This window comes from Lactuca sativa, chromosome 4, assembly GCF_002870075.4.
Source record: "Lactuca sativa cultivar Salinas chromosome 4, Lsat_Salinas_v11, whole genome shotgun sequence".
Lineage (NCBI taxonomy): Eukaryota > Viridiplantae > Streptophyta > Magnoliopsida > Asterales > Asteraceae > Lactuca > Lactuca sativa.
This window is the reverse complement of record NC_056626.2, coordinates 347,121,095-347,139,607: the sequence shown is the minus strand read 5'-3', so window position 1 is coordinate 347,139,607 and position 18,513 is coordinate 347,121,095.

Sequence of the window (18,513 nt, the reverse complement as noted above, 5' to 3'; positions counted from 1 at the left end):
CGAAGGCTCTCACATCTCAACTTCAAAGACATTTACAAGCTTGTCATAGGAGGTCATGTTCGGGGTCTTCCCTTGCTCAAGTTTGATCGAGAACACTTGTGCGCTGCATGTGAAATAGGGAAGCAAAGTTGTCAAAGTCACCCATCCATTATAAACACAAAAGTTGTTGAACCACTTGAGTTGCTTCACATGGACCTGTGTGGTGCATCATCAATTGAAAGCATTAGCGGTAGCAAGTATATTCTGGTTATAGTTGATGATTTCTCACGTTTTACATGGGTGTTCTTTCTGAAGCACAAATCTGGGGCTACTTCTAAGCTAAAGATGTTCATCAAGCAGGTTGAAGTGCAACTGAGTAAAGTCGTTCGCAACATCAGGAGCGAAAATGGACTGGAGTTCAAGAAAAAAGAATTTGAAGACTTCTTGTCAGAAAAAGGAACCAGTCACAACTTCTCAGCCCCCTACACCCCTCAACAGAACGGGATTGTCGAAAGACGAAACCGATCCTTGTTCGAGGTGGCCCGAACGATGCTTAGTTTCGCTTCACTTCCTGTATATTTCTGGGCTGATGCTATTGCTGCAACATGTTTTACGCAGAACAGGTCTTATCTCAATAAACGTTTCTCTCTTACTCCTTATGAGGTCATCAATAACAGGAAGCCGAACGTAAAATTCTTCCATGTGTTCGGCTCACGATGCTTCATCTTCAACTCCAAAGAACATCGTAACAAGTTTGACGTTAAAGCTGATGAAGGAATTTTTTTGGCATATTCTCTTACTTCAAAAGCTTACCGGGTCTTAAATAAGCGCTCTAGGAAGATCGAAGAAACATATTATGTGATTTTCGATGATAACTACGTCAAAAAGCTAAAAGCTACTGAAGAAGCAATTGGAGAGATTTTCACTCAAACAGGTCAAGTCACGACCTCGATTGCTAATCTATTCGATCAGCTTGTGGAACTATTCGATGAACCTGAGACAGCTACTCTCTTGGAAGCCAAGGCAGCAGACAACAAAGTCGACCATCTGAAGCAAATTGTCAAAGATGCCACCAAACGAATGGGTGAAGGAGAACAAGTTCCAAACGAACCTCCTCAGCAAGGCGCTTCAGTTGAGGGGGAGAATCCACTTTCTTCAAAACAACCGAGCTCACAACTTGAGGGGGAGAATTCTATTCCAGTTCCACCCAAAAGCTCAACAGCACCCGAAAGCCCAACTACACTCGAGAGTCCTGTAGCACCAGAAAGTTTAGCTACACCTGAAGGCTCATCAGTCGAGTGGGAGAACTCCGATATGTTCTACGATGACGATAGTCAATCTGAATTGGAAGAGATGGTCAATGCTGAATTGGATCCATCCTATGATCCAAATTACCCTCCTCTTGTTAAATGGACCAGAGATCATCCTGTATCTCAGATAGTGGGTAATGTCTCTGAAAAGGTCCTCACCCGATCTCAATTGAAGGCAAAGCAAACATCTTTATTCTCCAAAGTAGAGTTCTACATGTATAATTCTTTCGTATCAAAAGTTGAACCGAAGACAGTAAATACTGCTCTTGATCATTCCGACTGGGTTCAAACTATGCAATATGAACTCAACAAGTTTGAAAGAAACAAGGTATGGCGCCTCATTCCAACTCCTAAAGATGCCTCAGTTGTTGGTCTCAAATGGGTATTCAGAAACAAGATGGACAAGGAAGGCAACGTAATTCGAAACAAAGCTCGTCTCATGGTGAAAGGATACTGTGAGGAAGAAGGAATTGACTATGAGGAAACTTTTGCTCCGGTAGCTAGGCTGGAATCTGTTCGAATATTTCTGGCCTATGTTGCACACAAGAACTTCGAGGTCTACCAAATGGACGTGAAATGTGCCTTTCTGAATGGAGAACTTGAAGAAACAGTTTACGTGGAGCAACCTCCTGGTTTTGTCAATGAAAAGTATTCAAATCAGTGTTATATTCTGGACAAAGCAGTTTATGGTTTGAAACATGCACCTAGGGCATGGTATGAAACGCTAACTAAGTTTTTAAAGATGTCAAAATTCAAACAAGGTTCGGTTGACCCAACCTTTTTTCGTAAGAAGGAAGGTAACCACCTTATGATTGTTCAAATCTATGTCGATGATATCATCTTTGGCTCAACGAATCCTAGCTTAACAGCTGAATTCAAAAAGCTGATGGAGACTAAATTTGAAATGAGCTCAATGGGTCCGATTAACTTATTCCTTGGTTTAAATATTAGACAGGGACCCGAAGACATCTTTATCAACTAGGAAGCTTACACAAAGACTCTTCTTGCTAAATTCGGCATGATGGGAGACTCAAAGGTCAAAGTTCCAATGGCATTTGGCACCAAGCTCACACCATCCTTGGAAAAACCTGCAGTCGATATTACGCTATACCGCCAGATGATTGGGTCTTTAATGTACCTTACTGCTAGCAGGCCTGATATAATGTTTTCTGTGTTTTACTGTGCTAGGTTTCAAGCGAATCCTCGTGAACCACATATGCTTGCAGTGAAAAACATACTCCGGTATCTGAAACGAACCACCTCCCTTGGTCTATGGTATCCATCAAACTCAGGATTCTTCGTTCAATCCTACTCAGATGCAGACCTTGGAGGATGTGGTTTAGACAGGAAAAGCACTACTGGAGGCTGCCAATTCCTAGACGGGAAGTTGGTTAGTTGGCAATCAAAGAAACATACTTGTGTTTCTCTATCTACAACCGAAGCAGAGTACATCGCAGCTGCCTCCTGTACATCTCAAGTGATTTGGATCCAAAGCCAGCTCCAAGACTATGGACTCAATATGAAAAAAATCCCACTATACTGCGATTCAGAAAGTGCAATTAGGATCTGTCATAACCCAGTGAAACATTCCAAGACAAAGCATATAGCACTGAGGTATCACTTTATTAAGGATCATGTGGAAGATGGGAACGTCGAAATTCACTTTGTTCGAACCACTGATCAACTGGCTGACATCTTCACCAAAGCTCTTCCTGAAGCATCTTTCAATAAAATTCTACAAGGGCTAGGAATGATGGAATCGAAATCAGTACCAAAAACTACCTCTCAAAACTAAAAGTTGGAAGCGAAATGAACCGAACGTTCGGGTTCGGTTCACATGTGTGCCAAAATGAACCGAACGCTCGGGTTCAGTCCTATCATCTGATCTTCGCCTATCACTCAAAGGTAGTTTCTTTGGTTGTAAACTTTTTGTATCATTTTCTCAAATTTATCTCTCTTATTTTCAAAGTTTTTGTTTTATTTTTTTTGCAACCGAAACAGACCGAACGCTCGGGTTCGGTTCCAAATTTTTTTTTGTGTATCATTTTTTTCTTACTTTTTCTTTTTCTTTCTTTATTTCAAAAATTCCAAAATCTTTTTATTTTTTTGAAATCAAAAACTCCGAAAACATTTTTTTTATTTTTTTACGATATTTCTTTTATCTCTTATTTTTGTGTGGCTATTTGTGTGAAAATTCTTTCATTAGTTAAGTGTCCCTAGAAGCATGCTGTTGTATGTGTCCAAAGCCTCACCTGATTCTGAATAATAGCCTTACTGACTTGGTACATACAAACTTTGTCTTCCCAATTAGGCTTTCATATTTATTCCTATCATGAGCTACCTAACTCTCTTCTCACATAAGATAAAAGTTTTCTGCTTGGTCCTTATTTTCACAGCAGAGGTACTTTGGTTTTTATTTACACCATCTACACTACTTTTCTCCATCTCATTCGCTTCATAAACGTAACCCTTGAGACTCTTAGAAATTACCACTGAGGTTTATGGTTACACAATTTCTGTGTTTATGATCTTAGCTTTGTGTCACTACGTACTAAGTGAAACCCACAATTCACTACCTACTATGGATTGACGGTGAACAATCAATTTTGCTCTAGCTTTCAGTAACGAATTGGCGGACTTATCAATTAGGATGGAAAGTAAAATCTCTAATTTTCTTTTGTGTGATTCCTATGAAATTGTAAAATCCCATAACATTTCTTCCCTTGGAATCCAGTTTTAATTTTTTTTTTGAGATTTTACATAAACTATTTTACATTACCACTTAAATTCTTTCAAACCTACTTGTTCAACATACTACATTGGTCTCATAAGTACTTCGTTCGATTACTGTCTTATATCAAGATCAGGAACTCTGAACTAAAGCGAAAGCCACCCAAATTAGCCTAATTAAAAGAAGCCTTTCAACACTTCTCAATAAGTGTCTGATCGTTATTCAACGGGAAACCACACAAACACTTTAAAGTCTCTCTTGACTTTAAAGGAAGAGATTCGTGCCCGGGATCCATTGTTTCGTGTCTTTATTAACATCACAAATTCCCTTATATGTGTTGCTTTATTTCCTTTTCTTTTACACACTAAGCACGAAAATCTTTTTGATTTTCCAACATTCTGGTTTCATTAGTTACAAGGCATATTTTTTAAATGGGATTTGAAGTCATAAAAGAGTTGTGGCTCACATTGATCCATGTGGTCAATTTTGCTTTAAGATGACGCTTAATCTAAAAGGATAAGATGTTGACTCAGGTGGGAGTCCAATCGATTTGATTTTCAAACGGCGCTTGAAGGCCAGGCGTGCGAAGTGGAACCGTTTCGTTTAAAAACGGCGCCTGATGGGAAGGCGTGTGAATCGGGACAGATATTCTCTCTTATGCGTAATCATCGGTGCTAACAACTGTCACACATCAATCACTTCCGAAAAACCCTTCGTATTTCCTTCGAAGATTTGGGACAGATTCTTCTCTCTCCTTTAGCCACAATATAAAAGGTAATCTTCACCATTATTTACTTCTTTACTGCACCCAAATTTCAGAGAGCAAGAAATTCTTCACGTATTCTACTATTCATCATCTCTCCCAACATCTTCACAACAATGGCGGATTCATCATCATTTCATGCTACTTCCCACATCCTGCCGATTCGTCCCCAACAGAGTTTGATCATCGATCTTACTCCTTAGGTTTATGATGCCTTCATGTTCCCAATCATCGAGTGTCTCAAATACTTTCCGCTTGCTCCTACACTCACCAAAGATGAAGCTGTTCCTTTGGAGTTCTTATCCCAAATTTTTGCCACTGCTCATTACGACAAGTCAGTCGACAGGATCTTTTTCGACGTGCTTGATCACAAGGCGTCAATCTCCAAGCAACGATTCTGCTCACTTTTAGGGTTTGAACCTGATTCATCTAGGGTTAACCCTGAATCAATTCCGTTGGGTCACCTGTTTTCTATGTTCTATAGTATGGGTTATACTGAGGTGCTGACAACGGTCACGAAGTTCAAGAAATCGTGCCTGCCTCCTAAGTGGAATGGGTTGTTTACATTGCTGTTCAAGGGGTTATCTGAACGTAGTGCTGGATCAGACGGAGCGAGTCGTCTGTTCATTTCGATTCTCCATGGGGTCTACAACGGTATCAACCTGGATTATGGGTCGGTCCAATGGCAGCAGCTCATTCAGAGTCTGGCTTCTACATCTCGGCATTCCGAGATCTCCTATGCTCGTTTCTGGACTCTCGTTACAAAATCGTTGATGGACAAGTACCACGTCCCCATTGTTGCTGGTTCTCTAATATCTTCGATTGGTACTTTCCATACCACGAAGATCATCGTCTCCGATGCCTCAAAATTTCAATTTATTGGCTCTATCCCTGAGTTGATGTATGGAGACGTTCCTGCCGATAGCCGTATCATCAGAACCTACAAGGAATTTTGTCGCTCTGGTCCTAGAGAGCTAACTCCTGAGATGATCAAATCCATTCATGAAGCTGACAAGCCTGCCCCAAGGGGAAATAAGAATGAAAAAGGCAAAGACAAGCAGGTTGGCAAGGGAGTGAAAGGCCCTTCTCCCAAGAAACGTAAAACCACCAAGGCTGATCAATCCCCTCCAATGAAGAAGAGAAAAACCCAACCAAGGCGAAAGCTGATCTTAGCTTCCTCCTCAAGCGAATCTAAGGAAGAAAATTCAGACTCTGACGAGTCTCCTCGTGGTAATACTCCTCCACGATTGCCTACCCCGGAAGTTCCTTTTTCCAGTTCACCTATCTCTTCTCCACCCGTCACTATTCCTATTTCCATTCCCCCATAACCTCCACCACTCAAATACCACCTACCTCCATCCCAGTACCCCCTCCCATTTTTACAGAAGCTACCACAACCACTGCTAAAGTAAGAACCAACGTATCTGATACGGGGGCTCCTACTAAAGCACCCGAACCCACTCCCACTACTGAACCTACTTCCACTACCGAGCCTCCACCTTCTCCTCCACCCTCACATCAGGCAGCAGAGGACGAAAAACCATTCCTCGATGGGGAGGATATGACATTTGATTCGGTCTATTACAGTCTGTATCAGGTGCAGAGTGATGACGATGATGATGCTCCGGTCACCAAGAAGCATCTCAAGGAGCTTCACGAAAAGATAGATTCGCTCATCGCTTCCTCTTCTTCATCACAGTCTACCATTTCTGAAGCTGCTATTCAGAAGATTGTTGATGCTTTTTCCAAGGCTCATGAAGTTTCTCTCAACTCAGCTACTGCTGCAATTGATGCATCTACCAAAGTCTGTGCTGTTGCGACCGAAAAAGTCGAAAAACTATTTACTGATGCTTCCTCTCTGTTGAAATCTTTACAAGAAACTATCGAAGCCACCAAAACGACGCTTGACCCCATCGTCAACTCGCTGGCTACCTCAGTTGCCTCAGAACTAAAGTCATTTGCCGCTCTTCGTCAAAATCTCTCTGACGACAACTCCACCTTTAAGGCAACCATTGAGGAACGCCTCAACGAGCTTCAAGAAGATCTAGCTGCTAAGAACTCTCTCGTGGACGCTCTTGCTAGAAAGACCACTGCTCTTAAGGTCAAGAGTCTTCAACTCTCCAATTCTCAAAAGGAGATTGACTCTCTTCGATCTGAGAGAGAGAGAGAGATTGTGTCTTCATGTGTTTCAGATGTCCACGCAGCCATCTCCAACATCCTGGAAGCACATGATCCGATACTCAACTACTCTGTGAGGCGTACTCTCGTGGAAAAGCTTGCTCCTGCCCTTTCTCTCCTGAGCAAGATTGAAGGGCTCCTTGACTTTGTGTCCATTCCGAAACAAGGGGGAGAGAATGTATCTCAACCGCCTCCCACTTCTACAGCAACAAAAACAACCGAACGTCCTCCAACAGGCCAAGCCTCAGGTTCGGGTGTCAAAGACAAGGGCAAGAAAATTGCTGAAGAGAGTGATGAAGATAAAGAGACCATTGCCGATCTTTTGAAAAAGCAAGGCTGAGACAAGGACGCTGACATTAGCGCTCGGGTTGCTAGAGAGGTTGAAGAAGCTGAAAGAAAACAGAAAGAAGCTCACGACCTTCTTGAGAGTAGGAAAACCCTTTTTCCTCCTTGGACTCTGGAGAAGTTGCTGAAAGAAGCCATCAAAACACCAAGCATCTTGTGGCTAGACCCAGTGATCTCACTTGATCGGGTTAATTCTGTCGATTCTCAGTTCGACATGCCCACTGACGCGAAAGGCGTTTGTCTTCCATGCGTTTGACAACATTGCCGAGTTCCGTCATCCTCATCCAAAGGTTGACTGGGTTTTGGTCGAATTCTATCTGAGGGCCGCTCAACCACAGTATAAAACATGGAGTGCTCAGAAGATAGTCAATGTTCGGGTCCTCAAGCCGTATCTGGAAGAAAACTTCACCAACGTTCGGTTTAAGGTGCTGAGAGGATCTGCCAAGACCGAACATGCCATTTTGCTTGCTGATCTTCCTAACTTAAATCCACACGATGGGATAATTTTGCACAACATCCTTCTTACAAATGAAGCAGAATATGGTCCAATTATTGACCACTTCAAGAGGATGCTTGTCTGCTACATCATGGAAGTCGCCAAAATGGATCAGAAGATAGCTAGTGTCTTCAAGAAAAAGCCTACTATTTCTCCTGTTGGCTCAACAAGTGATCCCAACATGATGCAGATGGGGAAGATTGACCCGAAGAGAAATTCAGTTATGTTTACCAGAAACGAAGGCCAAAAATGTCTGTTCGCTTTGGAAGACAAACATCTCTACACCACTGCATGTCTGGAACATATCTTAGGGATTATTCATCGGTGCAAGCAAAACTCAGCTGACGACAAGCTATACTTTGATGATATGATCCAGTGGTACATCCGCTTCAGACAGACAATTCTCGCTATTATCCCTCGTCTGTTTGATACCACCAAGAATGTTCCAATAGCTGGACCCAGCAAGAAGAAGTGATAGTCTCGCTCCAAATTGACGCCAAGGGGGAGATTGTTAGGTCCAGTTTAGTGTTGCGTCTTTGGGCTCGTTAGCTAGTCCAGTTTTGTCTCCGGTATGGGCCTGTCCATCCGTGAGTACGTTGTAGGGTTTATTATATATAGATGCTTGCATGCATTCTTGAAGGTAATGATTTTGATAGAGATTTTATAGCGTACACGTTCTTATCTTTTGTAACCCTAGAATCCTCTACAACGGAAGTTCTTCATCGAGCTCTGCTGAGGATTGAGTTAATCGAATCATTCGACTCATTCAAATCCATACTTGTGTTTTCATCTCATTGTTTTTACTTTATTGATTTGCCTGTTATAAAGATCTAATCGATCAAAGAGTTTTAAATACTCATCAGATGGACTTATGAGAAGAGGATATTTATGATTTATTAATATATTATAAGTTCTAATATATTAATGTGAAATCATATTATTTAATTAGTATTGATCAATAATTAAATTGGAATTAATTTTGCGATCAAAAGAGACTAATTAAATATAAGGGGTTGATTTGGTAAATCATTTATTCTTATGGAGTGGGCCTATGATCTATGATTCCTTCTGTTGGGCTAAAGCCATGTGAGAACCCATGGATGATCCATGGAGGTTTAAACCCATGAAGCATGAGGAATATAGAAGGTCATGCACATCAGGGTTTACATGGTGTAGCCGTAGTTTTTCCACACTATATAAGAGACTCTAAGGATACCAAAACGGCACCTAAGTGAGTTAGAAGAGTGCTAGCTGATTTTGTGAAGCAAGTAAACCTCTCTCAAGTCCTCCATTGTTGGTGGTGTTGTGTGAAGCATTTGAGGCATCACATTTGGGGTGCTAGGCTCTTAAAGGTCCAAGGAATCGAGCTACAAGAAAAGGTATGTGTTATAACTAGATTTTTGTTATACAAGTACCAATGTTTTCATGCTAGTTAGGGAAATGCTTTGGAAAATCATCTGACATGTATAATTAGAGAAAACATAGATCCAAATCATTTAGGGTTGTATGTGCACCTTAAGGTTGTTAGGATGCTCAAAACCCTTCAGTGGTATCAGGGCCTAGTATTGTTTTCTATTATATACTTGATGTTTTATTGTTTTTCAAAGTTAGAAAATCTGCCAATTTCGTTTCTGCCTGCTCACCACGACGTGGAAGCTATTACCACAACGTGGTGATGCATCTATGAGCAGAATTTCGAGTTTTGGATAGTAATTGGATTAGGTTCATTAACCTAAACTGCTTTTTGGAACTATGAAACCTGTTTTTTTGATATGGTAATGATCATGTTTGTCCAATTAAAAGATACTTATCATAGTTTCAAGATTTGTATTAGTTTAATTAGTTAGGTTAATTTCTTGAAAATTGATGATTTGAATTATCTTGTTTTTATGAGTTTAAAATCATGTATGAATTATTTGATTATTGTATTAATTAAATTATGATCTAAATGGTTTTAATGGACTCCATAACTTGTCCTCAAGTTATGGAAAGTGAAAAGGTCTCGTTTTTTAAAAGACTCATTATAAACCATAGGTTATAGAAAATGAACAGTTTTTTCCATTTAAAAGCGATTAAACTCATAAGTTATGAATGTGAAGGGTTTTTGACAAGTTTCAAAACATGCCCTCAAGTTTTGGAATTTGTAAAGTCTCACTTATGAAACTTTAATTCCAAACCTTAGAATTTTAAAATTTAAAATTCAACCCTTATACTATTATAATGTTATCAGTTTAATAATATATATATATATATATATATATATATATATATATATATATATATATATATATATATATAAGATCAAGTCAATCTTACCATTAGTAGGCCTCATTCATGAAGCCGGTCTATAAGGGGGTATAAGGTTACTGCCTATAAAATGGCAGTTTAATGGGTGTCCACTCTCACCCACCGCTTCCTTGATTGTTGGAGGGTCGTTGGCTGAACGGGTAGGATGGGACTATAATTCTCATTAAATATAATGATAATTATAAAGTTATTAAACCTTTTATAAATCCTTAATCTTAGTTACTTTAGGAAAATGTGAAATTGATGTTAATCAATGAAATTGCACTTTGCACCTTGCCAAGTCGTTAGTGTAGCGTGTGTGGTTAACCGACACACTAACCTTGACTAGTAATGGTTGTAAAGGGTAGCTTGATGTTTATCATTGATCGGTGGAGCGTGTGTGGTTAACTGGCACATCGATTAGGTGATAAAATTAAGAGTACCAAGTTAATTTGCATGGTTATTCACACCTTGTTTGTGACCCTCGGAATCCCAGTCACAAGCCTGGAGGGCATAATCAAGATTTAAACATGTCGTTGAATTGTTTAATGAATCTCAAAGGATCTAGGAGTTTCAATCCAATTAAAACTTCATAATCTATTTCGTTGTTCATGGTGGAAATTAGTAAATCGTCATTTACCTACTTTCAAATATTTTTCAAGTTGGATTATGGCATCCCTCTTCCAATTTGTAAAATATTGTGTATGGTCCTAGCCTTAATATTTCATTTGGGTGTTTTATTAAGGACTCTTTATCTAATCTAAACTTTATCTTTTTTTCGTTCAAATGTCTTCCAACACTGCTTCTGGCTCAAACACATCTCGCACCTTCTCTCTCATGAACCTGTGTGGGAGAGTCATATTTGATGGTTCCAACATCAATGATTGGATTAGGAACATCAGGATGGTCACTCGCTATGAGGACAAGGAATATGTCCTAGTCAAAGAGCTTAAGGAAATCGATGAGTCTTCTGCTACTCTTGAGAAGATCGCTAAGTTTGGGGCAGATGAGAAGGATGCCACCAAGGTAGCTTGTATCATGATGGCCACCATGACAGCTGAACTCCAAAAGTCCTATGAGGACTACTACCCTTTTCAGATGCACCAGGACCTGATGGAAAGATACCATCAGAGTGCTCGTCAAGAGAGGTATGAGATCATATCTTCCATGATAACAACTAGAATTAAGGATGGTGAACCCACCACGGGCCACTTGCAGAAAATGCAAAAGTTTGTGGACCGGTTGTTAAGGTTGAATGTGAACATCCCTAAGGAGCTAGCTATAGATATCATTCTACGCTCCTTATCTCCATGTTATGATCAGTTCTGCATGCCCTATCATATGAACAAGGAGGATATCACACTTAGAAAACTTCAAGGGCTTTTGAGGACGACCGAAAGTGGTCTCAAAGGTAAAAATGTTGTTTCTACTCCTACCACCGCCCTTGTTCTAGAAATTGGACCAGGGAAAGGGAAAAAGAGGAAGGCTCCCTCAAAGAGCTCCAAGAGAAATTCTCTTGATAGATCCTCTTCAAGTGAGACCAAGGCTAGTTCTGCTGCTCCCTCTTCAATTCCTAAGGAAGTAGAGTGTTTCTACTATCACAACAAATGGCACTGGAAGTGAAGCTGCGCCAAATACTTGTAGGTTGTCAAGGATGGGAAGGTTAAACCCACCCATCCAAGCATTTATACTATTTTGTCTAAAAACGCATCACATTTTATCTCTTGGGTTCTGTCATACCCCGGCCGTCGGCAGAAACACCGGGCAGTGCAACGTCATTTCTCGTATCATAGTTATCATCTTCCTGAAACCACATGCAACTGAAAATACGTCAACATAAAGTTGGTGAGTTCACAGGTTTTGACAACATATAAAAATAACACTTTTTCTCAAGTTCAAAAGTATAGTTTTGAAAGTATAATTTTGACTCTCCAACGTTTACTATATATATCCTTGGTATAAAAGTTTACTTACCAAATAAGTATATACCTATAAGTCTCATATACTATAAATATAAGTGTTTGTAATTCCATACAAACGAAAGTTGCTACATATAAATCTTATTTCAATTCTATACGAGAAAAACCACTACGTATAAATCTATTTCAATTCTATACGAGTATGTGTGCAAGGTATAATTATCTACTTAATATTAGTACCTAGGGGTAAGTAGGGGGAAACTTATAGTTAACATTAATACTTGTATAACGACAAAGTATAATGCTTCTAACAACCTGCTACCATGAGTCCGTAACCGCTGCTTGACAACAAAACCTCTGACAAAACAATACACTCATGATTTACCATGAGAAACAATACACTCATGATTTACCATGAGAACAAGAGTGCATGCTTCATCGACGCCGGAATAAAAATAAAAGGAACAAATCGTCACTCGCTTGTCTTGGGATGTAATTAACAACCACGAGTGGGGTCGTCAACCCGTATCTTATTCATATACGACTTCCTCGCTCACACGGGATTAACGGTTACAGGTCAGAGGACTTCCACTAAGATCCCCAATCTTAGTTGATGAATGAGGTAGCTTGTAACACCCAAAGTTTAAAAGGTCAAGAAAGGAAAGAAAACCCTAACTTTAAGGGGAGACTCAGCGAGTACGAGCAGGATCCGGGTCGAGGAGTAAGTGACCGACTCGGCGAGTCGGCCAAGGGGACTCGGTGAGTCTGGTCTGTGCGACGAAAACCCTAAATTTGGGACTTGGGGCCTATTTAAACGTCTCATTCTCTCCCCTAGGGTTCCTTTACTGCCTCTTTCACCCAGAAAATCGAAACCTAAGCCCCATTGTTGCCCATTCAAGCTTCCAAGCCATTTTTGGATTGATTTGAAGGAAGAAGAAGAAGGGGAATCATTGAAGCTTCAAGGATTGGCCTTAGATCTGAAGATTAGGGAAACTTTCTAAGTTATTGAAGGTATTAAGTCGTTTCCCTCCTTTAGATCTATTATGGTTGTGAGTTTTGGGGGCTTTTTGCCATGGTTAGCTACCCCTTTTGAGTTAGAAGCCAGATCTGAAGTTGCTACTTCGGATCTAAGCATATTATGGTCTTGAGAAGCATAAAGTATCTGCCCTTGAGTTGATTACAGAGCCTCTTTGCCTTAAACCCTACTTTATGGTGTATTTTTTCTAGATCTCCTTCTCTACACGTAAAGTTTGCAACTTTACGTGAGGAATAGGCTTGGGAAGGGTAGATCTACAGTTTGGAGTCCATGCATGACTCAAAAGTCCTCTGCATGTATGGAGATCTGAATGGACTCGGCGAGTAGCATGAAGATTTGGAGGAACTCGACAAGTGGGATGAACAGCTCGTCGAGTCAGATGAAGTTGGGCAGGAACTCTGTGAGTTGGATGAACAACTCGGCGAGTCTGTTGAAGGTTGTCTTGGACTCGACGAGTCTGTTCTTGGACTTGGCGAGTCAGGTCGCGAAACCCCAAACCCTTCGAGTTGAGACTCGAATCAGAGAGTCGAATGGAGACTCGGTGAGTTGGACAGGTCAGGACTCGGAAATCGGTAGACTCGGCGAGGTCCCGTATCTCACCAATAGTAGAGTGTGGATGGTATTCCACATCTCAGTAGCAGCAGATCAGGGGCGTGGCCCAACTTAGGGAAGGAGTGAGGGTGGGTTGGGCCCGTACCTCACCATCAGCAGGAGTATGGACGGGGTTCCATGACTCATCAGTAGCAGGACAAGGGCGGGGCCCAGAGATAGGCGAGGCCATAGGACAAGATCCGTTAGTATGTGTTTAGCTTATGTGATGTTATGTGATATGTTTATGTGCTATTATATGTTAGTGGGCTAGGCCCTGTGAGAGGCGAGGCCTAAGTGAAACAGATCTGTATCCGAGCAGGGCTGGAAGCCAGGTGGGGCCTGGAGCGGCGGGGCCATTCTAGCGGGCGAGGCCCGAGGTAGGGGGCGAGACTCATGATAGCGGGCGTGGCCCAGTATGTGCAGTATGTGGTTATGCGTGGTATGTGGTAGGGTGGGGAACTCACTAAGCTTCGTGCTTACGGTTTTCAGTTTTGGTTTCAGGTACTTCGGGTAGCGGAGGGAAGTGCTCGGGGTGATCGCATGGCACACACCATAGATTCGACAACATGGGAATGTTTTACTCTGATAATGAACATGTGTTTTGGAAATTAATACTCTGATTATATTCGGATTGATGATTTTGCTTTAAGTAATGTTTTATTAAAAGAAAATTTTTAGTCCTGAATTTTGGGATGTTACAAGTTGGTATCAGAGCCTTGCTTTGAGGGATTCGGACATACTCTCGGGTGTGCCTGAACTCAAACTAAGGGGTCGGATAAAAAGTTTTCAAAAAAAATGAAAAGACAGTTTTGTAAAAAGAATTTTGAGAACGAAAAACAGTTTTAGAAAAGCAAAAATAATTCAGAAAGAAAAGAACTTTGAAAAGAGAAAAGGGGTGTGGTGCATGCAATCAACCAAGCTCAAGTAAGTACCCCAAAATACCTATACAAGTTTATGTTATGATTATCAGTTGATAGAATAGCATGTTAGATTAGGACTAAGGATCAAGGGATGATGCCTTATGTGCCTATTATATGTGTTTTGAGCTGCATGATAGTGCTGATTAGACAGTAGTAGGATAGCCTGTTTAGGTTATGCCTGAGTTTATGAGTTTGTGTGGGTCTATGAGTTTGTGTTGCATGCTAGTTCAGATTCTTGCTATTTCGATACGATTGCTTGAGTATGTTGTGGATAGATTTTCCCCTTGTCTGAATGCTACTTGCTTTGTGCAATATGGGATTCAGAGTGATGGGATTTAGCCATTAGGTGGATACGTCACGTCACATGGGATCAGGGTTGAATAATCTCAGAGTGTTGCATTTGGCCCTATTTCGCAGCTCTTGTTTGAGTCCAACCGTTGTAGGGACGAGTCTTTTACTCGAATGATTATCTGAGCCTCGTCACATGTGATGGTATCTAGCTGATGGCTAATTGGCATCACAAGGAGACCTTCCGCAGCTGAGGGCAAGCCTAGGATGAGATAGTGCTGGGAGCAGTAGTAGTGGGTAAGGGACCTGCTGGAGTCAAAGCAATTCCTGAGGAAAGTACGGATAGATGTGGAAGGTAGTATGGACCCGTACTACTGAAAGAAGAGGATCCGTACTCGCTTCGGGAAACGCCGAGAAAAGACCGGGAACCTGGTAGGGAGTATGTTTGGTCTCGTAGTAGTGATGAGTATTCTGATAGTGGATGTATTATGTTTTCAGCATGGTGACATTAACAGAGAGACCAGCGGGCGGATCAGGCACCGGAGAGGGATCAGGCTCGGGTTCAGGGGCCGAGCAGCTCGAGGAGCGAATGAGGGAGTTGATATCCGCCGAGGTTACGCGCAGTATTCTAGATTAGACTCCTGTGATTTTTGGCAAGGTCAAGGAGGGTATATTGGAGATTTTGGATGAGAGGTTGGGAGCCTTCTGTACTAAGATGATGGCATTGATGGGAGCACGTACCTTGACATTTTGAGAGTTCAGGGCTTGCGGGGCACCAGATTATCATGGGGCTAGGGACCCCATCGCTAGCAGCAAATGGTTGGCTGATGTTGCCAACACATTCCGTACGAGTCGGTGTCCTGAGGGGGACAAGGTCAGACTCGCTTCCTGTCTTCTGAAGGACAGATCGAGGGATTGGTGGGAGGAGATTGGTCATGCTTTGTGGGATGATGCCGCGTTGGATGCGATGACTTGGAGCAATTTATCGGCCAAGTTCAGGGCGGAGTTTTTGCCGATTATTGAGGTGCAGCAGTTGGCACAGGAGTTTCAGGATTTGACGCAGACTACTGAGACTGTGGCGGAGATCACCGCCATGTTCAGGGAGACGGCTCTTCTTGTACCGCAGTATGTCGCGGATGAGGAGATGAAGAAGGCCTGATACCACGAGATGTTGAGGGATGACATCAAGGAGTTCGTGAGCAGATGAAGCTGTAAGACGTTGGAAGATATGATTTCTCGGGCTAGAGAGAGGGACATTGAATTGGAGCAGATCCGGAAGAGGAAGCCGGATGAGGTTCAGGTAGCTACAGGTTCGGGCAAAAGGACCAAGGGATCAGACTCAAGATCGAGGGATTATCAGGACCACAGTCGGTGCGGGAAGTGTGGCAGGGCGCATGGGGGCGGTGGTGATTCTGGCTGTTGCAAGTGCAGTCGGACTGGTCATTTCAGCAGGGATTGTACTGTTACCACCTCACAAGGATTAGACTTGTTATGTTTTCACTGCAATCAGTAGGGCCACAAGAAGGCCCAATGCCCCAGTTTGTTTTCAGCAGGACGGGGGATGGCACCTGCCCCTGCAACTTTGAGGATCATAGAAGGCCGTCAGGACCGTGCAGAGGCGCCTGTGGTAGGAGGCAGAGCTCTTCAGATGACTACCTTGGAGGCGCGATCAGCACCGGACGTTGCAGGTATGCGATTTCCATTTTCAGTTCTTTTATTTGTGCATGATTATATTGTTATGGTTCTGCATCATTATCGGTATGAGTATTTTATTTTTGAGCGGTTGATTGTGATCGAGTTATATGCCATCTGCATACCTTGGATATTCGAATGGTAGTGAGGGGATGTGCCCAATTGGAGAAGGTTACATAGGATGCAGTAACTGTAGCATGCTTGGGAGGGACTTGGTATGTCTCGCTAGATCGGAGTTGTATAGTGTTAGAGATGGATTGGTTAGATCCCTAGCTATGGTAAGATTGGGTTCCTCAGCAGATTGATTATGGAATGGTAGCAAGGATTGGGATTTCTTTTTGAGTATTGAGCAACAAGGGGTAAGCAGGATTGAAGTGGGGGAGAATCCTCCGAGTGTGCAAAGGTAGGAGCACGCAGACCCAGAATGAGGGTGCGACCTCCGAGAAGGAAAAGAAGTAGTTCAACATTTTATGGATTGAGGATTTCAGGGTTGGGAGTTTGAGAAACTCCCCATCAGCTAGTGCATGTGATGGTAATGGTTAGTACGTGGTTGGGAATTCAGGTTGTTGATCGCCCGTAGGACTCGAGGGAGTCGGAATGAGGACCTTGAGAGCTAATGGCACATGGGTGCCTTCGTATTAGCAGTCAGTGGTAGGAAGTGATGTAATACTACAGGGTAGCCGTAGCATTCACTAGCAGTTAGTGGTAGAAAGTGATGTAAGACTACGGGGTAGCCGTAGCATTCACTAGCAGTCAGTGGTGGAAGTGTTGTAAGACTATGGGGCAGCCGTAGCATTCACTAGCAGTCAGCAATGGATGGTGATGTAAGACTACGGGTAAGCCATAGCATTCCTTAGTAGCTTGGTCAGCGGAGTTAGGGCGAGGCCCTTATCTCCTAGTGATCAGATAGGGATCAGGAATGGGTAGTGGATGGGAATGATAGGGAGTTTGCCTGTATAGCCCTAAAGAGGTGAGACCTTGGGAGAGGCCGCTCCAGGATATAGCTGGATGAGACCCATGGGCGAGGCCCGTATGAGATTAGCAATGTAGGTGAGACCTGAGAGCAGGGTTGCTCAGTAGTATGTTTGGGTGAGACCAGTGGGCGAGGCCTGAGCGAGAGTGATTAGACTAGTGCGACTAGAAGGATAGAGGCGGGTGGGACCCGTGGGTGAGGCCCGTGAGTTTTAGCAGCGCAGGAGGGACCTAGTAGGGACCTTAGTGTCAAGTTAGGGGATTGGGGATCCCAGGTTTGTAGTGCCCGAATGGCAGAATAGATTGAGCAGTTATAGGTGGTCGAAGTTTCTTCGGAAGTCGCTGGAAGCGACTAGTGGTGGTGTTGGGACTAGCTACCGGTGGGAGCCGGTAATCCAGGCATTGATAGGTTGGTAGGGACCAGGGTGGTCTCAGTTCATCCGGAAGGCAGACAAGGAATAACAGAATTTTCAGTCAGTAGTACTGCGGGTAAGCAGTGTATGGTGGAATTCAGTTAGTTGAATCGAGGGGTGCTCGGCACCAAGTTTTGACAGAGAGGAGTGTCAGTGGTTACTAGCGGTGATGACCCGTATTGGAAATAGCAGGGGTGATGGAGTTGGTGAAGGATAGGACCTTCACAGTGACAAAGAAAATAGTTTGTTATGGAGCTTTGCCTTGGGAAGGCAAGGAATTTGTGCAAGGAAAGAAGGGGTGAACCCCTATAGGTTCAGTGCAGTACTCGGTGATTACAGATTGTCGGTGAGTAAGTTGTGTTTCCAGGATGTTCAGGGTCAGGGTGACCCGAGTCTATTATCCGCAAGGATTAGTGTTAGTCGGAATGACCGAGCGGAAGGCCAACGAAGGTAGGCAGCTGGTGTTGGAATAATCGGTTGGATATTGGAGGCAGATCGCAGGTGGTGGGCCATAACAAACTTCGAGGACAAAGTTTAGTTTAAGTGGGGGAGAGTTGTAACACCCAAAGTTTTAAAGGTCAAGAAAGGAAAGAA